We start from the raw sequence: 19953 nt of genomic DNA, 5'->3' as shown, positions 1-19953 counted from the left end.
AAAAAAAAAAAAAAAAAAGAACAACAGCAGCACCAGATCAGAGAAATTCTTTACAGAAGCTAAGAAGAAAACACTGGATTAAAGCACATGAAACATTTATTAAAGATGAATGCTAGTACACAAACAAGCGTAGTGCCAGAAGCAGCAGCATCACCTCTAAAAGAAATGTCACAAGGAATTAAAGAAAAACAGGTAGAGCTGAATGATTACACAGGTGAGTTTATCACTACCTAAGGGAACATGTAGGCCAAGTGTGTTGTTCCATGCCGTGGAAATGCAGATTCCCTGCTGGGGCTCTTCAGAGTAATCACGTTTTTTGTTAAAAGTACATTAACCTCTCAGTCTTTTCACGAGTACATTTACACACTGGAAGGACGAGACCAACAGTTGAGTTTCTCTAGGCAAGAAGAGCTGTAGTAAAAAGCAAACACTCTCAGTCACAGGGAAAAGTCCCATTAGCAAGGACTTACAGTGACACCTCTGTCTTAAGTGACCCAATCTTTACATTGACCAACAATACGGCACATATGTACTATCTACTATTCCATGCTGCATGTTTAGCAGATACGTATGGGGCTTCTTAACATCTACAGTCTAGACTGAACGGCCTTGGCCTCTTTACTTGGCTGCTGGGTATTCAGACATCCAAAACAAATGTAGCCAGTGCTCGAGTTCTGTCCTGGTAGCAATTCCAAGCAGAAGATGAGAAAAGGCATCTTTGGGGAAAACTGGATGTATGGCAGTTTTTACAGATCGCATCTCAGTCCATATCATAATCGCTTTCACATTCTATCCAAATACATGAATACTAGAGAGCACACATACACAGAAATCATTTTCCCAAGTCACAAGCATTAGGCAAGCTTTTACAAGATGGAAAACAAATTGAAAACCTCAAGAAAAATAAGGCCCCAAATTATCCTTTTTTCTTTAATGCAGAAGTTCTACTTTTTTACATTTTGTGATATTATTCAAAGCCTCAGTATATTTTTATAAATGTATTTAGGAAAACTCTTTCCTTTTGCTCAACAGTATGTTTTAACTAACAAACCTCCAGGTAATTTGATACAGGCGAGCAATTTTTGGCAAAAACTGCATAAAAGCATGATGGATTTTCAAGACAAAAAACAGTATCAGACAGTGAAATAACACATCTGTGTTTAAATTATATGCATCTATCTTCTTCACTTAATCCTCCTCATGTTCTTGATTTCACTCACATATTCATTGAAAGTCCCTGTATTATTGCAATAACAGACATTATAGAGTTCTTTTCAGTTAGGGTGAGTTGAACAATGTATTTTGCTAGAAACTAATCTTAACAGTTGTTTGCGTTATAAAAATTACTTACAATGCAAGGCATTTAAAGTGAACAGTGAAGTGCACATAAAATGTCTCACAAAGCTCAATTCTGATCCAAAAATTACTGTTTACATCCTGTTCACTTATTAGTGCAGTAGCAGACAGGGCCCCACCAGGAGCTGTCATCCCCTTACAGCACGGTCCTTAGCAGAAGCATCACTAACAGAAGGTATGTGGATATACACCGGTATTTATTGCTCACCCAGCCCAAATCTTGTTTGCCTTGCACCTACTCCACTCAGTACAAGTGTGCGTACAAAACAGGTACCCAAGTGAAATCTCTATGAACCAGTTCAGTCACCAGAGGCAGCATAATGTTACAAATGCTAAGCCTCGTATAGACTAGTTTAGCTTAGTTTTCAATTACCCTAGAGATGCGCACTGTAGATGCACCCCAAGCCTCCTCCACTTGCTTAGATGGAAGCATTTTTGGTGCACTTCAGTTCAGACCTGGACTTCTGCATGGGTTCCAAGAAGATGAGGGGGGAAAAAAAAAAGTGCATTGAACCTGATCATTATCACTTTAACTCCTGTAATTGGCACATATACATATAACAAGGACAAAGGTAAAGGATCACATTAGAGATACGTAGCAAAATATGTGCTTGACTCATGTCCAACATGCAATTTATTGGTATACTCTAAAATGTTCTGGGACTAGTTTCAGTAGATGTGCATACAACACAGTAATAAATTACTGCACTGGTAAGCACTTTGAAGCTGAAGATATTCAATACACTTGTTAAGGTATCAGTGTAAGTTGCTAAAAAATTTCCCACCTCGTAGTACTGTAAGATCTGCATTTTGTTCTTCACAAAGACTCTTTGGTATTCAGTTTGTAAATACAGTTTTATACAGCAGGTCAAATAGCTGAGCTTGCAGGAGATTCAAGCAATATGTACAGTAAGGTATACTAAAGCTAAGAAGAAAAAAAAAAAAGCTTGCTCTTAAAGTAATAATTCTGTATGGATGGTTCTTAATTCAGCCTCCTGGATCTCAACTACACCGCAATTCTGCTAGAATTACAAATAGAGACTTTGGTAAACAAGCATGCTTGGGTAAACAGATGCTCTGGCATACGATATTATGCAGATGAGGTCTACCCTGAATGTCAAGAGTTCTTCTCCAAACTGTAGAAATGAGTGAGAACACAACTAACCACTGTACTTAACATTTTTAAGCTCTTTACTTGTAGTTCCTCTGTTCAGGTATTCTGTTCAAATGGAACTCCACAAGGGTGGGGGATTTGGTTTGGTCACTACTCTCACTCATGGACAAGAGGTCAGGAAGATTCACTTACTACCAGGTTTGTCCCCTCTCAAACTACTCTGTACTTGCAATTCTTAGAGTGTTCTGAACCTCTGCAAATACGAGCAGTTACAGCACAGTTCAGAAGCCTTTTCTGACAGAAGGAAGGAAGCGTGGGTTTTCTTGTTTGTCAGTGGTTTTTGTATCTAATTTTCTCACTTTCAGTTTTTTTCCAAAATATCAGCAGTGTAAGGCAGTGTAAAATCTACAGAATACACTAGATTTGGATCTACAATTCCGTTAATACTTTTTAATAAATTGCTTATGTCAAAAGACATAAGCATTCTACTATAGCATTGCTACACACCAAGCCAGAGTAAAAAAAAAAAAATAATAATAATAATTAAAAAATGCACTACCAAAGCTAGAAGCTGTATCTCATAATCCAAAAAGGACACAGAATTTTTAATGCAAAAAAGTAAGAGTTTATTATTTGCTGTCCTTAGTATGATCACTTGGTTATCTAGCTGTTTCTTCATATTTGCCATATGCCCAACCTTGTTGCCAAACCACAGAGAACATATATTTCATCCACCAACTTCAGAGCCTCACCCCTTAAAAAAAAAGTAAAAAAAATCCAAGCATGAAAACTCTTACCTTCAGTTCTTGGAACTGTGGGTCAAGGTTTCAATTGCTTATGTGAATCTCAAGTATTAAGTGAGTTTCAGCAACAGATTTATATAAAAATACATCCAGTCATCTTATACCAGGAAAAATTGATATGAAACAGGATGTCCAAGAACAAGCAAGGGCAGAGGACAGGAGATGATCAACTTTTGCACCCTACTGGCTGCAGAGAAACTAAGCCTTTCTTTAATGTGTCTTTCTTTTTATAAGAAATAACATCATACAAATAACAATAATATCAACAACACTCTGCAATCTAGCAGAAGTCAGTTAAGGGAATATTACAAGTTTCATGATGAAGTTTCAAAACAGCACATGGCAGATTAAATAATCTTTTAGGTCAGCAGGGTTTTTTCGTTAGCTATTATGGCTTTCAGTGGTAAGGACCACAGGAAACATGGAAAGATACTGTAGACTACCACACTGATTATGAATACTAAGTAGGAAAAGTTATCATAAAATTGTATCTGTTGACATTTCATTTTGATGTAAATATACCCATTTTAGAGAGACAATAAGAACCAAAGTACTTAAAAGACATTGTACTTTATTGCAGTCATCATTCAAATTAGTTTGTCATATATCAGTTTCACATTAAGATGTTCCTGCACACAAATCCAACAAACTACTCTACCAGTTGTGAGAACAAGAAAGTCTTATTCTAACTGCAGTTTCCTCCGAGATGTACAAATTAAAGTCATTTTTGTAGATGACAGCCCAATTGTAAGTTAGCGTAAGAACACAAAAGAGCAAAATGGCAAAGTTTCATAATTACAAGGCAATCTTACTTTGTGTCAGCTCGATTCATTATGTTTTTTATAAATTTTCAATTAAGCAGAGAAACAATTTTGTTCTAGAAGCAAGATAAAGTATTTTGTAAACCCATGAAGACAGAGGATGTTCTATATCTCACAGACTAAAGCAGTCAAACACATTGTTACTGCACTGATGGTAAAATACGGGAGCTCTTCAATGACCTGTGCAAAGTTCAGGGAACTACCAGTAATCAATTTCTGTTTGGATGCAACTGCAAGGTTGATGAGGATGCCCAAACTGGAATATGAAGCACACTAATGGGAGCTAGTAAGAGTGGTGTTGGAGGAGAGTGCTAATATCTTCCACTCTTGAATTAAATGATGAAAATTTAAATTTGGTCTGAAGCAGATACCATGTCAGTGCTCAAAAATCTATCAATGTCGCAGTAGCTCTATTTTCCCCCAGGAATGGAATGAGTCACTACCAGATTTTTTAAATCAAATTGCTTCCGATTCAAGTGTACCTTTCATTTATATAAAAAGGATTGCAACAACAGCCCTTCAAAATACCCACTTCAGAAATATTCTGTTTCATTGTTCACCTTGATACAACCAAGGTTCTCCCAGGCCTACAATTATCATTTTTTCCTCTCAGCTAGCCACTAATTCATGCCTACCCACACATAGTTGTTAACACACTAGAATCAGAGAGAGTATCTGTGTTCATAATTTTAGCTCCACTAGGAAACCTGGGGTGGTGGATAGATGTCAAGACAAGGGGTTCTTACCTAACCAAGTAAAACTGGAATTACAATTTCTATTACCAAATTAACCCAAGAAACCATCATACAATTTCTTTTTTCAGAGCTCCCCTGTCCCTTCAGTTTTCCTATCTGCCTTAGGCCTTTACCACACCTGTCTTGGGAAGAAACACATACCTCCTTTAGAATAAAGGTAGGTTAATTAAGGATATTTTCATTCCTTCCCCCCTCTACCTCCACAGACTGATTATAAGTATCTTCAAAATCATAAAATACCAACCCTGTTTATTTCTCACTATTACAAGAATAATGTTTAATTTTGAGAAGAGGAATACTGTAGTACTGAGTAAAAATTAAAGACTGCTCCAGTAGTGATTACTGATAACATACAAGAAGCCTGGGGACACCTCTGGCATCTTTTGTTTAACAGAAGTTAAACTTCTGTTACTGAAGTTTAACTTAATTCTTTAAAGGTCAGAGCAAACAAGATGGCTGTTTATACGCTGATCCTTAGCTCCAGTGCTCCTACGTGCATAAATGCTTAATAAAGCTGTTAGTAAACATCTTATTGCATTTATTGTGAACTTGCACAATTAAATGAGCACCAGATTTTAAAATTCAGTTTATGGAGAGGATGCCTCAAGAAAGCCAGAGTAACTTGGCATGTTCATAAAATAACGGAGAGAGAGGAACGGTTCCACCAGTGAACAAAAGGACCGCAGGCCAAGGGAAACATAAAGAGAACACAGAACATGAAAGCATTCACACCAAAGAAAGAAAGTTTGGACATTTTCCTTAAACATGAACTTCAAAGCATTAATATGCCTTACATGTTAGGCAGATGCAGGGCCAAACTACACTTCGGTGGATGCTAAAAGTGGGCGCATGAAGAAAGGAAGATGTGAAGGTTAATTATTTAACACACATGGGACTATATGAAGCTTTATTTTATTGAGTGTCTAGGACAGTTGAGACCACAGCCCATGACTGTGTTTAGGAACAGGGGAGAGGAAAACATACAGAACTCCCACTCCTTTAGGTTGTATTAAAAAAAAAAAAAAAAAAAGCCTTTTTTATAGGGAGATTTTCTTTTGTAAGAAAAGAAAAAAAAAAGGAGGAGAATGTTTTTCTTGCAGATTTACTGAGAGGAAGAGTAAATCATCAGTTATTTCAGGGAATACTTTACAGTATCTTCTCAGCACATTAACCATGGGATTTCTATTTCACATTTTAGAAGAAAGTTTTCAAGTACTGCTACATAATCTGTCCAGAACTGAAAGGTTAAGCAGTCATTTTACTGAAAAGCCTTAGAAAGAAAATAATCCAACTTCTAAATTTGTGATATATTTTATGCCAGGATACTACCAAATTAACTGCAGACCAGTGTCAGACTTAAAGAAACAAAGGAACAAAATCCCAAATATTATTGGCTAGAGAGAATGAATAAATTACAGACTGAAACCCATTACATAGACTAAGAAGTATTTTCTTTGCCAGAAGCAGCATTTTCTTGGCCAAGCCTGTTCAGATTCCAATGAACAATAAAATTAAGACCTACTACATTGTAAAACATGAAAACAGCAAGAGAAAAGTACTCACAACACAGACTAAAAGAATCAACCAAGGTACATGGAAAGCTGTTGCAGCAGAATGAGGAAGAGATCTCAAGCTTTCCAAATTCTCATCAAATCTTATTCATTATGCCATAGTGGAAGAAGATTACTTGCAAAGGGACAGCCTCTTTACTAAGCTAAGAAAAAAAACACCAAATAGTGTACTTCAAGCAAGGGATTGTACTTTCTCCTTTTTTCTAAAAGCACCATAGCCCAAATTCCCTAGTGTCACATAATGTTGGTTGCTCTTCTGTAAAACAGCAGAGCAACAGCAGAACCACCAGTTTACATACAAGTTTGTGGTAGAGCTCTCACCAACGCCAGTGAGATTGGAGCGCCATACGAACATCTGGATGTATGCTCCAATATGCTTAGTGAATTAGTTTGTTAAAAATATTTTAATCTCCAATTAGGTATGAAGGGCTGCAAATATATTAACCTCAAAATCACAGTAAGTCTTACTTGGCTAGAGATGTTAATACAAGCAGAAGATAAGGAGAGAGAAGCTTACAAAAGCATTTTGTCAAACTGGCAGAGTTTTGCCTATATGTCTTAATTGTTATATTAACCCCTTAATAGTGTTTTGTGTTGGGCACCCTCATGAGGGCAGACACTAGGTTGCAGGCAGTCACATGCACACACACTTCATAAACAGTAATATCAGATAGTAGGCAGTGAAGAAAGTATCTTCCCATTTATTCTTGCATCCTCCTCCTAGTTTACCTTCACTCAGGTGATGATGTTTGTCTATCAGTCTGTTGTATCCTGTCTCTTATGCAATTCAGCACTTCCCACCTCTCTGTAACCCAGCCTCGCTTGAGGAAAACAGCAGTGTTTCAACCCTCAAGAGATTCAGCTCTTTGCTCACAACCACCCTACCCTGCTCTCTCCACACATGAATGTCATTATCACCCACTCTGCTCAGGATCCTTTTCACACTGCAGATGTGATTTGTCTTATCTCACCAGGTGGGAATAAAAGACAGAGCACAGTTCATTGGAAAAGAGGTCATCTTTATTAACTCTGTGCAATACACCTAGCAAAATGTGGACCTAGTGCAGCTTTAGAGTGCTTAGTAGCTTCCAGTGACAACGGTAACTATGTAAACTTATACATATTCAGATGCATTATTACACATAGCCCTCTAATCCTGCTCAGTGGATGATAATATTAACAATCCTTCAAAGTTTCAGAATCTTTTTACTCTCAGTTCCTAAGACTCTGGTTAGGACAACCAGATCCCTTTCTTTGAAAAGAAAGGCAGCATATGTCAAAAATACAATTGAAAGGAAATGCTGCCTGGATCAACTTCCCATAGGGGGGTGGGAAGTGAACACTTGTTTTGTTTTTTCACCCATCCTGGATCTGAAGGATCATCTGTAAGCTTTTAGCATCATTGCTTTCGCTAAGATCTAATGTGCAAAGGATCAGTTCTCTTACGGGAGTGAAACGCAGCAGAGCATTCCCTTTTGAAAACTTTTGAAAGTAATATGAAGCACTTAAAGTTAATTGCTAAAGTCACTCAAGTCACGATTCTAATGAGGCGCTTTTGTCAAAATTTTTTGCCTTTCATTGCTTTAACAAGCAGTGGAAATGAACCTCAGGCCTAAGTCCACAGCTGGAACTCCTTGTCATTGAAGCATTTGGATCCAGAATCCAAACTTTGTACGTTATCGACAACTTGTAAAATGTAATCTGCACACGCACAGATGGGCTCAGGTTACAGACCAGAAATGGAGGCATGCTAGTAACTGTACATCTGAAAGCACATCTCTCCCTCTCCCCCTCCCTTTTTTTTTAATTGATGTTTCCGGCTATGGTAGCTCCACCAACGCTGGGAGCAATGCCGGACAACATGCAGTAGGCGGTCTGCAGAGTCTGAAGAGCTCCAGGGAACAAACTGTTGGTAGGTACCTATTGCAAACCAGTTTTGACAGTGATGTTGCCATTTTAAAACAGGCACCGGAGTTGTTTTTTTAACTCAAATCTAGACAACAGAACAGTTAACACAACTTGGAAATGAAACAGAAAAGCCTGGAATGGAAACTGAACAACACATGATACCCATTTCATCAGCAACACCGGTCTGTGGAATTAACAGAAGCTTTACTGTTGTTTACACTTACACTTGCATTCACCAGGTATTATATTTCAAAATTGGCAATTTTTTGATTAAAAAATGGAGAAAGACTCTAGAAGGCAGCAAATCCTTTAGATTTGTTTCTAGGCAAATGGAGAGAAACCCGCTGAGGAGACACGTTGTCTGAAACTCATGAAATGGAAAGAAAGAGTGAGCTCAGTGTAATGATGGCAAATGTCAACACACTCAGGTAGAGAGTACATCTCACAACAGACACGAATAAGAGAAAAGGACAACAAGAAAGCAGCAGTTTCCTCCAAGAAATAATACAACAGAATAACTGGTGCTTGTGCCCTGTTCAGAGAAAAACAGAAGTTGTAGGAGGAGAGTAAGCTGGGTAAAGTCTTGAGTTTTTGGGATCTGTGAGGAGCTCAAGAAAGACACAGAATGTGGAAAAAAAGGTCAAATCACTAGCAGTAAGTATAAAATCTGCTTGAATACATAGGTATGAGAATCAGCATGGTTAAGGCAGAAGTGTAATGCAAATAGACTGTAAATATGTTGGTAATAAGGATTTTTCTGTTGTCATTTCCCTTATTTTATTTTATTTTTATTTTTTAAGAGCAAGGAAAATGTTGCTGCCCTAGTCAACATAGAGCTAAGCTAATGAGAGATGACATCCAGAAGGCTATAATGTTTAGTAATTGTCTGGACATCAATCTTCACTAACAGGGTCAAATTTAAGCAGTGGTTAGCATAATAGGTAAGATTTCAGCCACAGGGTATATAATGGGCAAAACAGACAAGTAAACAAAACAAAACAACAGGTAAGAATATTCAGAAATTAGAGGTTTACAGATTGGCTGGGTCTGATCAACTTCTTCTAGGATGTAGCTCAGAATTATGAGTTACAGGTCACTCATAAAGGATAAGCAAGGTGACATACCAGAAAATTGGAAAGGGGCAGATATCATCTGCCTTAGTTTAAAAAAAGAAAAAAAAAAGTGAAGTTACAGACTCAGTGAGTCAGTTTAACCTCAAATTCTTGACAAAATCCAGAACAGATTAATCTGTAGCACCTGGAAGATAACATGAACTAGCAGTCAAGAGAGATTTGTTGAGTCACCTTGCTAACTTTCTTCTGACAGGCCTTGCAGATAGATAGGAGAGAAATCACAGCTGTAATATCTTACCTTTAGTAAGGCTTTCACAGTGCCTTGTGATATTTTAGCAGTTAAACTCGAGAAGCAGGAAGAAGAAATAGTTTAGGATGTGCAAAATACAAGTTAAATATATGATTGTCAGGCTACAGTAGTGATCTGAAAGGACAGAGTGAAATGTAACTGGTTATGTACAAGATACTACCCACAGGCAGGAAACAGCAAATACAGAAATACCGGATGAGAAATAAAAGGCAACAGATTATAGAGGATCACAAAAGAAGGTCATGCTGTTGTAAGAAAGGCAAACACTATCATGAGATATAAAACAGGACTGTTGCAGGCCAGTGCCTGAGCATGATCTGCTGGACTCAAAAAACAAACAAAAAAATCTTCCACTTTACTCTGTTAGTATCTGAATACTTAGGAAAGATGTGGACCCACTGGAGACAGGCTAGGGAACAGTAAGGAGAATGAAAGGAAGTCCAGAAAACATAACTTTTGGGGGGAAGGGGATGGACAAGGTAGTTTTTTTAAGAGAAGGAAAATATTTAAGAGATTGCTTTTTAAAAGGCTGATACAAAGACAAGAGAACTGTCTCTTCTTCAGGTCAGCCACACACAGGACAAGCCCTAATGGGCTTATTAAAACCAGCATGGTGAAGATTCAGGTTAGACACTGGAGAGGGGTGACAAGAACCAGTAAAGTTTTATAAAAGACTAGTGAAGCAGTGGAAGAGACTTTACAAGAACAGAACTTTAAAAACAGTTTAGGCACATGCTTCTTAATAACCCTCCTCCCCCTCCAAAAACAACCAACCAACCAACCAACGAAAAACATTTCACCTTTGGGGCGGACACAATTTAGATGACTTCTTGAGACTGGAAAATTTAAGGCTGAAAGCAATGTTCTATGATGGTGGCAAATAAGTGTGAGAGGAGAGAAAAGGGGTCTGGTTTGAAAGCACAAAGAGGAGAAGCATTGAGGGAAGTCAAGTGACAGGTAGGGAAGAGGCAGAAAAGATGAAAAATGAGACTGCAGTCTGCAAAGGGACCAGAAAAAGCCATGTTAGAGGTGTGTTAGACTTTCATGAGTAACTGCTTACAAGGCTGCATCTGAAGTCAAAAGAAAAAGCAAGGTTGAAGGTGGTTGCATCTGCTCTTGCTATAGCTTCTGAGTCAATGTCTTAGCAAGTAATGCAGTGCAAGAAAAGCACACCCACAGAGAGCGAAACAGTTGATGCCAAGGACCCAGCATCCACACTACCCATGTTGGTGTGGCAGGATTTGTTTGTTTTGCTTCAAGCCAGCTCTAAGTCTGGTCCTATGGACTGAACGCCCATTCGTGGTTTGTTAGAAGCACCCTGCAGTCCATTTTCCAGTTTGGCTTCATCTGAAAGGAATCCAGTTCATGTTCCCCACGGTCACCCAGAAAAGTGAACCAAAGCTTAAGTGTAAAGGATCAGATGATGTACTTCAAAAGCAGCCTACTGAACTAACACAGTAACACGGATTCACTCTATGCCAAACCAGAAGAGTCCAAGGCCCAGCAGTGGCATCCATATAGCAGAAAGCAATGCGAGACAATCAGCTATACATAGGAGAAACAAAACAAAAGGCCAGGCATCCAAGTCAAACTTTTCCAGTCCCCTAGCCATAAAGCAGTAACCTAATCATAACTAAGACAAAACATGCTCCAGTTTCTCATTGTCGGTTCCTAATTTCTTATCAACGTTTTTATTTCATGATGCAACTTTTCTTATTTTAAAAAGGGTCAAACTCCATGTGTGCCTGCACATTTGTGTGTGCATAGCTGTCTTTGGAAAATATCTGTTTATTCTGAGATACAAGGCCAGCCTCTATTCCTCATGAGACCACTGCTCTGTAGCTAAGAAACTGCAAGTGTACCTTCTGAAAAACCCAGCACCCACAAAGAAACAAAACAGTCTTTGATAAGGATTTATCTGGGCACATCACACATCCAACATGACTCCCTGAGTAAGTAGCTGGACTTTGACTGAGTGGTTGATCATAAAATTTCCTTCAGGTCATTTCAAGTGATGTTTCTACATAAAATACGAAACTGTCCCTTGCTCACACTGACAAGCCTTCCGTTTCATTTCTGTGCAAAACCTTACAAATGTTATGCCATTCCTTCTCCCACCTCCGTCTTAATTCTTTGTAAACAAACATACAAGAACCTCAATCCAAAAATCCCAACCTCAACTAAGATCAACAAATACAATTAAGATATCTGCACAGAAATTCTGGACACATTTTTATACATAAGAGCAGCTACAGAATTTTGGTTTTATTCCCAGATAATTAACCAACAGGAAAAATAGCTAAGGGTATAAAACAGATTATCTTCACTGAGGTTCCTAACTGACTAGTACTGCAGCATTATCCTTGCAAGACAGGCATTACTTATAGATTCTGGTAAAATACTCCACAAGTTTAACATTTTAAGCCAGTTTATGAATTTCTAACAACCTCAGTCAATTCACTTAAAAGGTGCTGAAATACCCAGATGCCATAACCAAAACCAAATGAATCATAAACTTAAAGGTATTCTGAATTAGAGAGGTTAAGTCAAACTTCTAGTTTACATTCACACAGAAAATAAAACGAAGTTAAAAAAAATGTCTGTATAACTTAACATCCAAGCAGCAAAACACCTTTTTAAATGGCTTGGAATACATATAAACTCTTTGTATTTCAGTTTGCCTTCTGATTTTAATTGGGTAGAAAACTACTGTAAACATTTTCTTTCTCATCCCTTCTTCCCCAGCTTTTTAACAGACAAATGAGATATTGTTTAGCTGCTATGTACTATACCTCAAATGCCCCAAACCAAAGCAGAGGATAAGTACATGTTCAAATTGCTATAGAGCACTGAGATTTCCATAGATTTTTGGATTATGCATTGCCAAAAGAAACTTGCATATCTCCAAAAAAACTGACACTATTTTTAGAATAGTTTAGTGCAACTTATAGCATCTGTTTAGCTTTGCTTTTCATTATCTGCTTAAAGAGAGAAGAGTAGACTTGGAAACTTTAGCAAATCAACCTAGAAAGATTTGCTCAGCAGCGTCTCAGTCTCTGGTCAGCAGCTCTGTACTGTTCAAAGCACAAGTACAAGTGCATCACTGTTCCCTCATTTAAATGTAGAATAATTCTAGGATTCATGGCAATGCCAGCTTAAATTTTGCTCTGAAGAAACTCTTTGTTTCAAATAATCAGTGCCTAGTTTTAGATAATTCTATAAAGAATCCTATTCATCCACCACATATTAGTTAACATGAAAAGAGCATCAAAGAACCAGCCAATCTCTGAAAAATTCTGAAGAAAAGTGAAGTTAAACCAATCTATTTGGCATATGCTTTTATAGTTACATATAATGTACGTACACATACACAAGACAAAACACTGGTGGAAACACTTAATATTAAGAAACTTGAAAATTTATGAAAATATAAGCCATGTTCTCTTGACAGAATGATGTAATTTATCATTTTTTCTGTCACTGTTCTAAGTATCACATGATTTTTCAAGGGACACTACCAGGGTCCAATTTTGTGTCCCCTTACAGAGAAACCCCTTATGCTTTCAATAAGGGCTCTGAACACAGAAGGATAGCAGAAGAGAGTTGTTTATACCCAACAATTCCAAAGAAAACAGACTTTTTTTTTTGGCAAGGACTGTTCTTTTTTTTTTTTTTAATTTCCAAATTAAAATGTTTTAATATTAAAATACTGCTTAATCTTTCCCTGCTATTCTGAAAATCCAGAACTGGCAAATGAAATTGATCAAGCTAAATTAATTATTTACATGAAATATATCATGAGTACCAGGAGATTAGGTTAACACCATTAGACACATTAATGAAATAGGATGGCCTAATATTCAGAGGAAAAAAAAAAATCAGGAGGCAGGTTGGATTCTAGGCTGCCAGCATCTACTACAATTTAGATAAGCCCCTTCCATTTCACTTCCTACCTCTCATAAAACATTGCTATATACTGATTAATGTTATATACTCTTCTAACTTTCCTTTTATGAAGTAATGGTGCATCTTGACAATGGCAGGTTGGGCACATTAACCAGGTAGCTTTTATTTCTGAACTGTTCTGATTTTCTCCCCTTAGTAGTTTCAGCAGCATTCCAAACTTTTAGACTTAATGCATCTTTCTTCTGCAAGATAAGGTTAAATCCCATCCATAAAGAGAGAGAGGGAAAAAAAAAAAATCAGTTTTGTACTCCTTAATTACCTCCTGTCCCTATTCCATGCTTTCCAACATTAAAGTAAAAACACATACCATAAAATGGAAATCCCAGAGAATTAAAGTAAAAGCATTCATTTTCTGAATGCTCAGTTCTTATTTATTTACTAAACTTAGTAAGAAATATAATTAAGGGCTTGATAATGATCCCCGTTCATACACATGTAACACTTAAGAAGCCCCCCTAAATCCTCTAAACATAGACTATCAAAAATCTAAATACACAGTTGTTCTGTCAGACTATTGCAGACCGAGTAGGTTAAAATTTAGATACACATCCCACATCCCTGTACTTAAATGGAAACGACACAGGGCACAAAAGTGATCAAAAGAAAGATGGTCAAGGGCTGCAACACTTGCCCTGTTACCAGAGTTTGAAGGAACAGGGCTTGTTTAGCTTGAGAAGAGGAGGCATCAGGGGGACCTAACAGAAGTCTCCCAATACCTATGAGGAGGTTAGCGAGAAGACAGAGCTTAACTTTTTACTGTGGTGCACTGCATAAGAACAACAGACAACAGCCATAAATTAAAAAGGGAATGTTCTAACTAGTTGGGGGGTGGAGGGGGAAAGGACACACAAAAAAATCACTATGAGGATAACTGACCACTGGAACAGGTTGCCCAGAGGAGCTGTGGGGTATCCATCCTGGGAGATTTTCAAAACCTAACTAGACAAAGCCCTGAGCAACCTTCTCTGAACTCAGTGTTGACCTTGTTTTGAGCATGAGGTTGCACTAGACACCTACCAAGATCCCTTCTAACTAAATTGCAGGATTTAGCCCTAAGCAGCAGCACTTACCCCTTAGCATATCTTCCTAGATGAATCCAGAAACTTCACTGTAAAGCAATGTTATATTGAACACTGCAGGATAACAATGTTCTCTCCAGAACACTCACAGCTTCTCTTTAAAATATCAGTTTGAGCATCAACAATTAACGATGCAAAGCCCTGAAATGGTCACCAAGATAACTTCAGAAAAATAAGAACTGTTTCCAACTCATCCCTTACTGTAACAGTAAACAAATTCCTCAAGAATTTGCAAACATTTTGCATATATTTATATATCAGATTTTGCATCCTATACTATTTAGATAAATATAAATACTTGGAGTGACTACAACTCCACAATTGTTCAATAAATACTCAAATACAAATTATAATTCCCTGGGACACTACAAATCTATTTTGATGTATCTATATCAAGTCCAGAATCAGGGGTGAAGACCTCTTTTGTTTGAAGTCTGTTCCACACTATCTTGCATTTAATAGTCCAGTGAAAAAGTTTTAAATAATCTTGTTCCCCCAGTTGTTTCACAACAGTGAACAAGAGATGGAAAAGTACAGTCAAAGGAAAACTAATGATACAAACTAGAGGAGAAGGCAGCAGCAAGACAGCATGCTGGGTGCCTCCGGAAACATGTCAATCCTGTTTCTCAGCTGAGGCCTGCCCTAGCTTAAATGGCACATCCCAGCCAAAGTATCAGAATTTGATACCCTTTAATTTTCTCCAAGAGAAATGTAACGGTCTATAAAGTTATGCAACTTCTGCAGCAGCAGTATTTTGCAATAGTATTTGGCAAGGCACTTAGCACTAGCAGGTTGCCAGTTGTCACTGTAGTTTCAGACAAGACTGCCAACAAATAAAATGTGATGTCTCTTTGAATAAAGGAGCTTTGAAATAAACTCAGGCACCAAATCTTTCTTACTACATTCCTGCTCGCCCCCAACAGGTGCTTTCCTGCCCTAAAACAAAGAAACACTGTACCAGTAAAACAAAGCATTTCATAAACATGAGAGAAGAGAGGAATTTCCCTCTTCTTGTCAGATGATGCTTGCAGTGTTTGAAAGACCCAAACAAAAAGATCACGTGAAGATATAATCTTATTTCTTCCTCTTCTCCCCTTTGCTAAAAGCTATGGAAGGAGATTCTCAACACAGACAGGCAGATGAAGGAACAGAGTTACAGCTCAGGTTATAGTCACCCAAACCTGTGGATTGGATCAGTTATGCCAAGAACTAGACACCTACATAATACAAAACTGATAGACTGGTACTTATCACCACATCTCTATAGATAGGTGCCCCAGGATGGAGATTTCTGCATTGGAAAGAGGGCTTTCTTGTCAGGAAACACTTCAGAGCTTCGGCTCCTAGGCCAATTCTTTTCCTAAAACAACTGATCAAGTGTTGGTCCTCTCAAGAAACATGGCAGATGTTACAGGAATTTCCACCTCTGCTAATAGCCTCACCATCAGCAACCAAGCACTATGAGGCGTGGAGGGCCACCCAGGAAAGCACACAAACTGCTGCACCAGAGCCAGGCTCCTTTTGGTGCTCCCTCATCTTAGCCTCTGGCAACTTGCTGCATCTTCCATGAGATGGCTCCAGTCAAACAGAAGTGGGGAGCATGCCCTCCTGTTCACTATGTCCAGCCTGTGCAGCAGCTGTGGAGGTGGGATAAGAGGCTGGTTCAAACGCCTTGGGCTCAGGGACCAGGATCCCAGGTTTCTACTGCTGGAATGCTGTTCATGCTTTAGACGAGTCCCAGCACCACTAGCTTATTATGGAAAGGTGAGCTTTGGTTCCTCTTCTGGCCATGCTTTAAAAAGAAAGCCCATACAACCGCATTTTGAGGCATAACTGATCCTATCAGCCTGTATGTTTACAGCACGCTTGCCAGGCGTCCTAGTTTCTTGATCTCCCAGGGCCTTTGATGCTCGACTACAGCAGCTCTAGATAAGGTGCTTAAGAACTTGCTGCTTAAACAGGGAGATCCAATAAGGTTAAGACACTTTCAGAGTCAGACAGACACTGTGTTAGGCAGTTTGGAAAACATCAGTGTATAAAGTATGTTTGAGAACTAGGAATGTAAGCAAGAACCTCATTAACACCTTTTTAAGTGTTCTCACAGTATTCTCAAACACTTCAGTTCTACTTTGGAAAGTAAAACTTTTGCCTTGCAGGTTACTTTAGCATATGCATACTATTTAAATTAGAGCAAAACGCATACTTCAATATAAACATTCAAAGTGACAACTTCAAATCAAAACAACATATTGCCTTACTACAGCTCAGTCTATATAAACACATAGATTACTTGTACCAGTTTCTTGGCCTACAGGAAAAAAATTCATAGCAATAAAAGTCTTTAATGATTTATGAACATCCAAAACGGAGTCACAAAAACAACCAGCAGTGACTTGGCTTTTGGGAAGTGCCCACTCTTTAAAAATAAGATTTTTCTAAATGTCAAATTAGACAGCCAAAAATAAATAAATCTTCATTTATAATTGCAAATGTGTGCTGTAGTCTGGTCTCAGTTTGCATGCAGAAATGCTGGGCATTGGTGTATAAAATTCCTCATATCCAGGGGATAAAAATGCCCTAGTATTTGCACACAAGTTATAAAACCAAAACCATCTGGAAAATGATTTGGGATATAGGGAAGATCACCCAGGAAAGGCCTGATGTGTGGATGTGGCTGAAGGATCACAGCTTAATAGAAGCTTAACATGTATGGATGGGATGGAAAATAAGATTTGACATACTCTCTTATACAGCGATGATGAACGTGAACCTGCAATTAGCCTGTATGGCATTATAAAAATGACAAATGACATGTGATTTCCATCATAAATCCTAGATCCCAGGGGAGACAAGAGTTGCTATGCATCTATTTTTATTTGTTAATACCTGTGACATTTTATCTAATATACTTTATTTTTGGCACTCAGCATATTCTACTGAAGTATCTTGCTGCTGGGTCAAGTCAGCTTTGGAGGCTTGCAGCTACCTAGGATGAAAAAAAATCTGCATATTGAAAATCAGGAATGACTATTTTAAACATACGCCATTACAGTCAAATTATCCACCTACTTGTGGATTCATTTTAAACAAGTCAAAAAATTTGAACAGACAAGTAATTTTAAAGTGCCCACATCTTGAAACTTGAAGTAAACTAGCTCTCTACTATACATTATTTTATAAGCAGATAACAGCAGAGTGGGCTACGAACCACCCAACTAACATCCCCTTTAGGTCCTTTGAAGACCTCTGTTCAATGAGATGCAAACATCCAGCCTTGTTAAGCTCCTTAAAAAAGTGTCTATCCTTAGAGAATAAAAATGCATATAATAACAATAAAAAGTATCAATTCCAATCAGTTGTTGATCATCATAATGAAAATTCCCTCAGAACAATGAATGAATAAACTACAAGTCTTAAAATACTTGGGATGTAGCCCATATATACCAGTCCAGCATAACTCTCTTATCTTCTCAATCAATGTTCAATTCCCTTTTAAGATAATAGGTACTGAATTTATTAGATTAATATGAAGGAAGATTAAATGCAAGAGACATCTGCATCCATTTCAAACGTCCAATATCAATTTCAACACAATTTCATTGCTCAGAGCATGTAATGAGGAGGGTGTAGCATGTACTAGAATAAGAGAGATTCAGACTGCTAACAGTTTTTTGCTGCCAACAAGTGTATATTCACGCTCTTTCTACACTCTTGATGTTCATAAAAGAACCAAGCCAAAGGAGATCAGAAGGAGCAAATATGCAAAACTTGTGTGCATGATCTCCTGTGATTACAAAGTCATGCAGGTGAATGTTGTGTCACATTCTTTCAAGCTCCACTAGTTCTTCCCCTAACACAAACCCTCAAAGTTCACATCAGAGCTTTATTTTGTCCCACGGAGAGCTGTGTAGAAAATACACATACATTGTAACTCCTTCCTCACAGGAAGGAAAAAGAGTTTCCTAATTCTCTCCTTGCCTCCAACCTTCACTCATATACAAGATGTTTAAAGAGGTAAAGAAGCCGTGCCAGGCCTTACCTGCCTGGCCCAGACCTCACAGGAAAGAGAGAAAGCAGACCCAAACTGCATTAACAGCCTTTCCTCTGCAAGGCACAGAGCAAACAGAGTGAAATAGGTCTCCCCATTCTCCTGAGGTATCGGGAAAGGGTTTCCTGGAAAAAGGCTCTTTCGACTGCTCCAAATTTAAATGCAAAGCCACTCCTTACCTCTTAAATGTCTGCTTCCAGCTCAGCACCACTGTTTATAGAATTAGGTAGTGGAACTGAAATAGGGTTTGGTGTTGTCCGTAGTTGCCACCCACAGCTCAAACCCTTCCAGCCACTAAAGCAAATATTAAAGAGTGGTATACATATAGAGAGAAGCACATAAAAAGAGCAGGGCAAGAATGCTAGAAGGAGCAAGCAACACTGTTTTGGGGGGTGGGGTAATAAAAGAATATGAGAGGAAATGCAGAATGGCTTTGTAACTTATTTACAAATCTAATATCAAAATTACGCTAACCGAAAAAAAGTAGGAATGTCTCCATTTTCGCTTATGCATCCGAGAGCACTTTGCCCCCAGTCTGTAACTAGATCCCTGCAAGCTGAGCCTTTACGCCCACAGGGATCAGGGTTTGGGCAAAGAGTTTCAGTTCCTCCTCCTCTCTGCGGGGAGCTCGGAAGGGCGAAATTGGAAGCGCCGCACAGGAGCGCCGGGAGGTTCAGAGAAGCCCGCCTCAGCTTCGGGGCTACGACAGCGCAGAAGGTCCAGCTTGGGGCGGGGGGGCGGTTTCGCGTCTCAGGCTCTGACAGCTCCTTTTTAAAACGCCAGTGCGGCCGGGCAGCGGGGCCGGGGCGCCCCGCGGGACCCCTCCGCCGGGGCCCGCCGCTTATGCAAGGCGCGGCGCGGCTCCGACCTCCTCAGCGACCCCCCCCCCAACGGCTCTCAACGGCCAAGGCGCGGGCGCGCGGGGGGAGGGGAGCGGCCGCCCCGCGGAGTCCCCCTCTCTCTCCCCCCCGCCCACCTACCTACCTACCTACCTCCCCCCGGCCGCGCCGCGCCGCTGCCCGCCCGCTCGAGCTCGCCTCTTCCTTCTTCCTGGACGCTGTCCTCGGGGTTAAACGCTCCCTTCACTGACGTGTCAGCCGAGCTCCTCCTGCCGCCGCCGCCCGACAGGCACCGGCCGCAGGGGGCTCC

At 39.1% G+C, this 19953-nt stretch overlaps 1 protein-coding gene across 4 annotated transcripts in view; it reads right to left on the bottom strand.

Annotated features, from left to right (window-relative positions):
* LOC112971517 (serine/threonine-protein kinase Sgk3) overlaps window positions 1-19947 on the bottom strand; it is a 61396-nt gene extending 41449 nt beyond the window's left edge. For 3 of the 4 annotated variants that reach the window (XM_026077047.1, XM_026077045.1, XM_026077049.1), the window contains exon 1: window positions 19797-19947. The gene's annotated coding sequence lies outside the window, so the exon portion shown is untranslated. Of the gene's footprint in view, window positions 1-19792 lie in introns of all 4 variants that reach the window. The other variant, XM_026077046.1, reaches the window with a different exon arrangement.
* Window positions 19948-19953: the final 6 nt, after the last annotated feature.

This window comes from Apteryx rowi, unplaced genomic scaffold (assembly GCF_003343035.1).
Source record: "Apteryx rowi isolate R43461 unplaced genomic scaffold, aptRow1 scaffold_446, whole genome shotgun sequence".
In the NCBI taxonomy this organism is placed as follows: Eukaryota; Metazoa; Chordata; class Aves; order Apterygiformes; family Apterygidae; genus Apteryx; species Apteryx rowi.
Note: the sequence above shows the minus strand (reverse complement) of the source record. Positions and strands in the feature narration are given on the sequence as shown.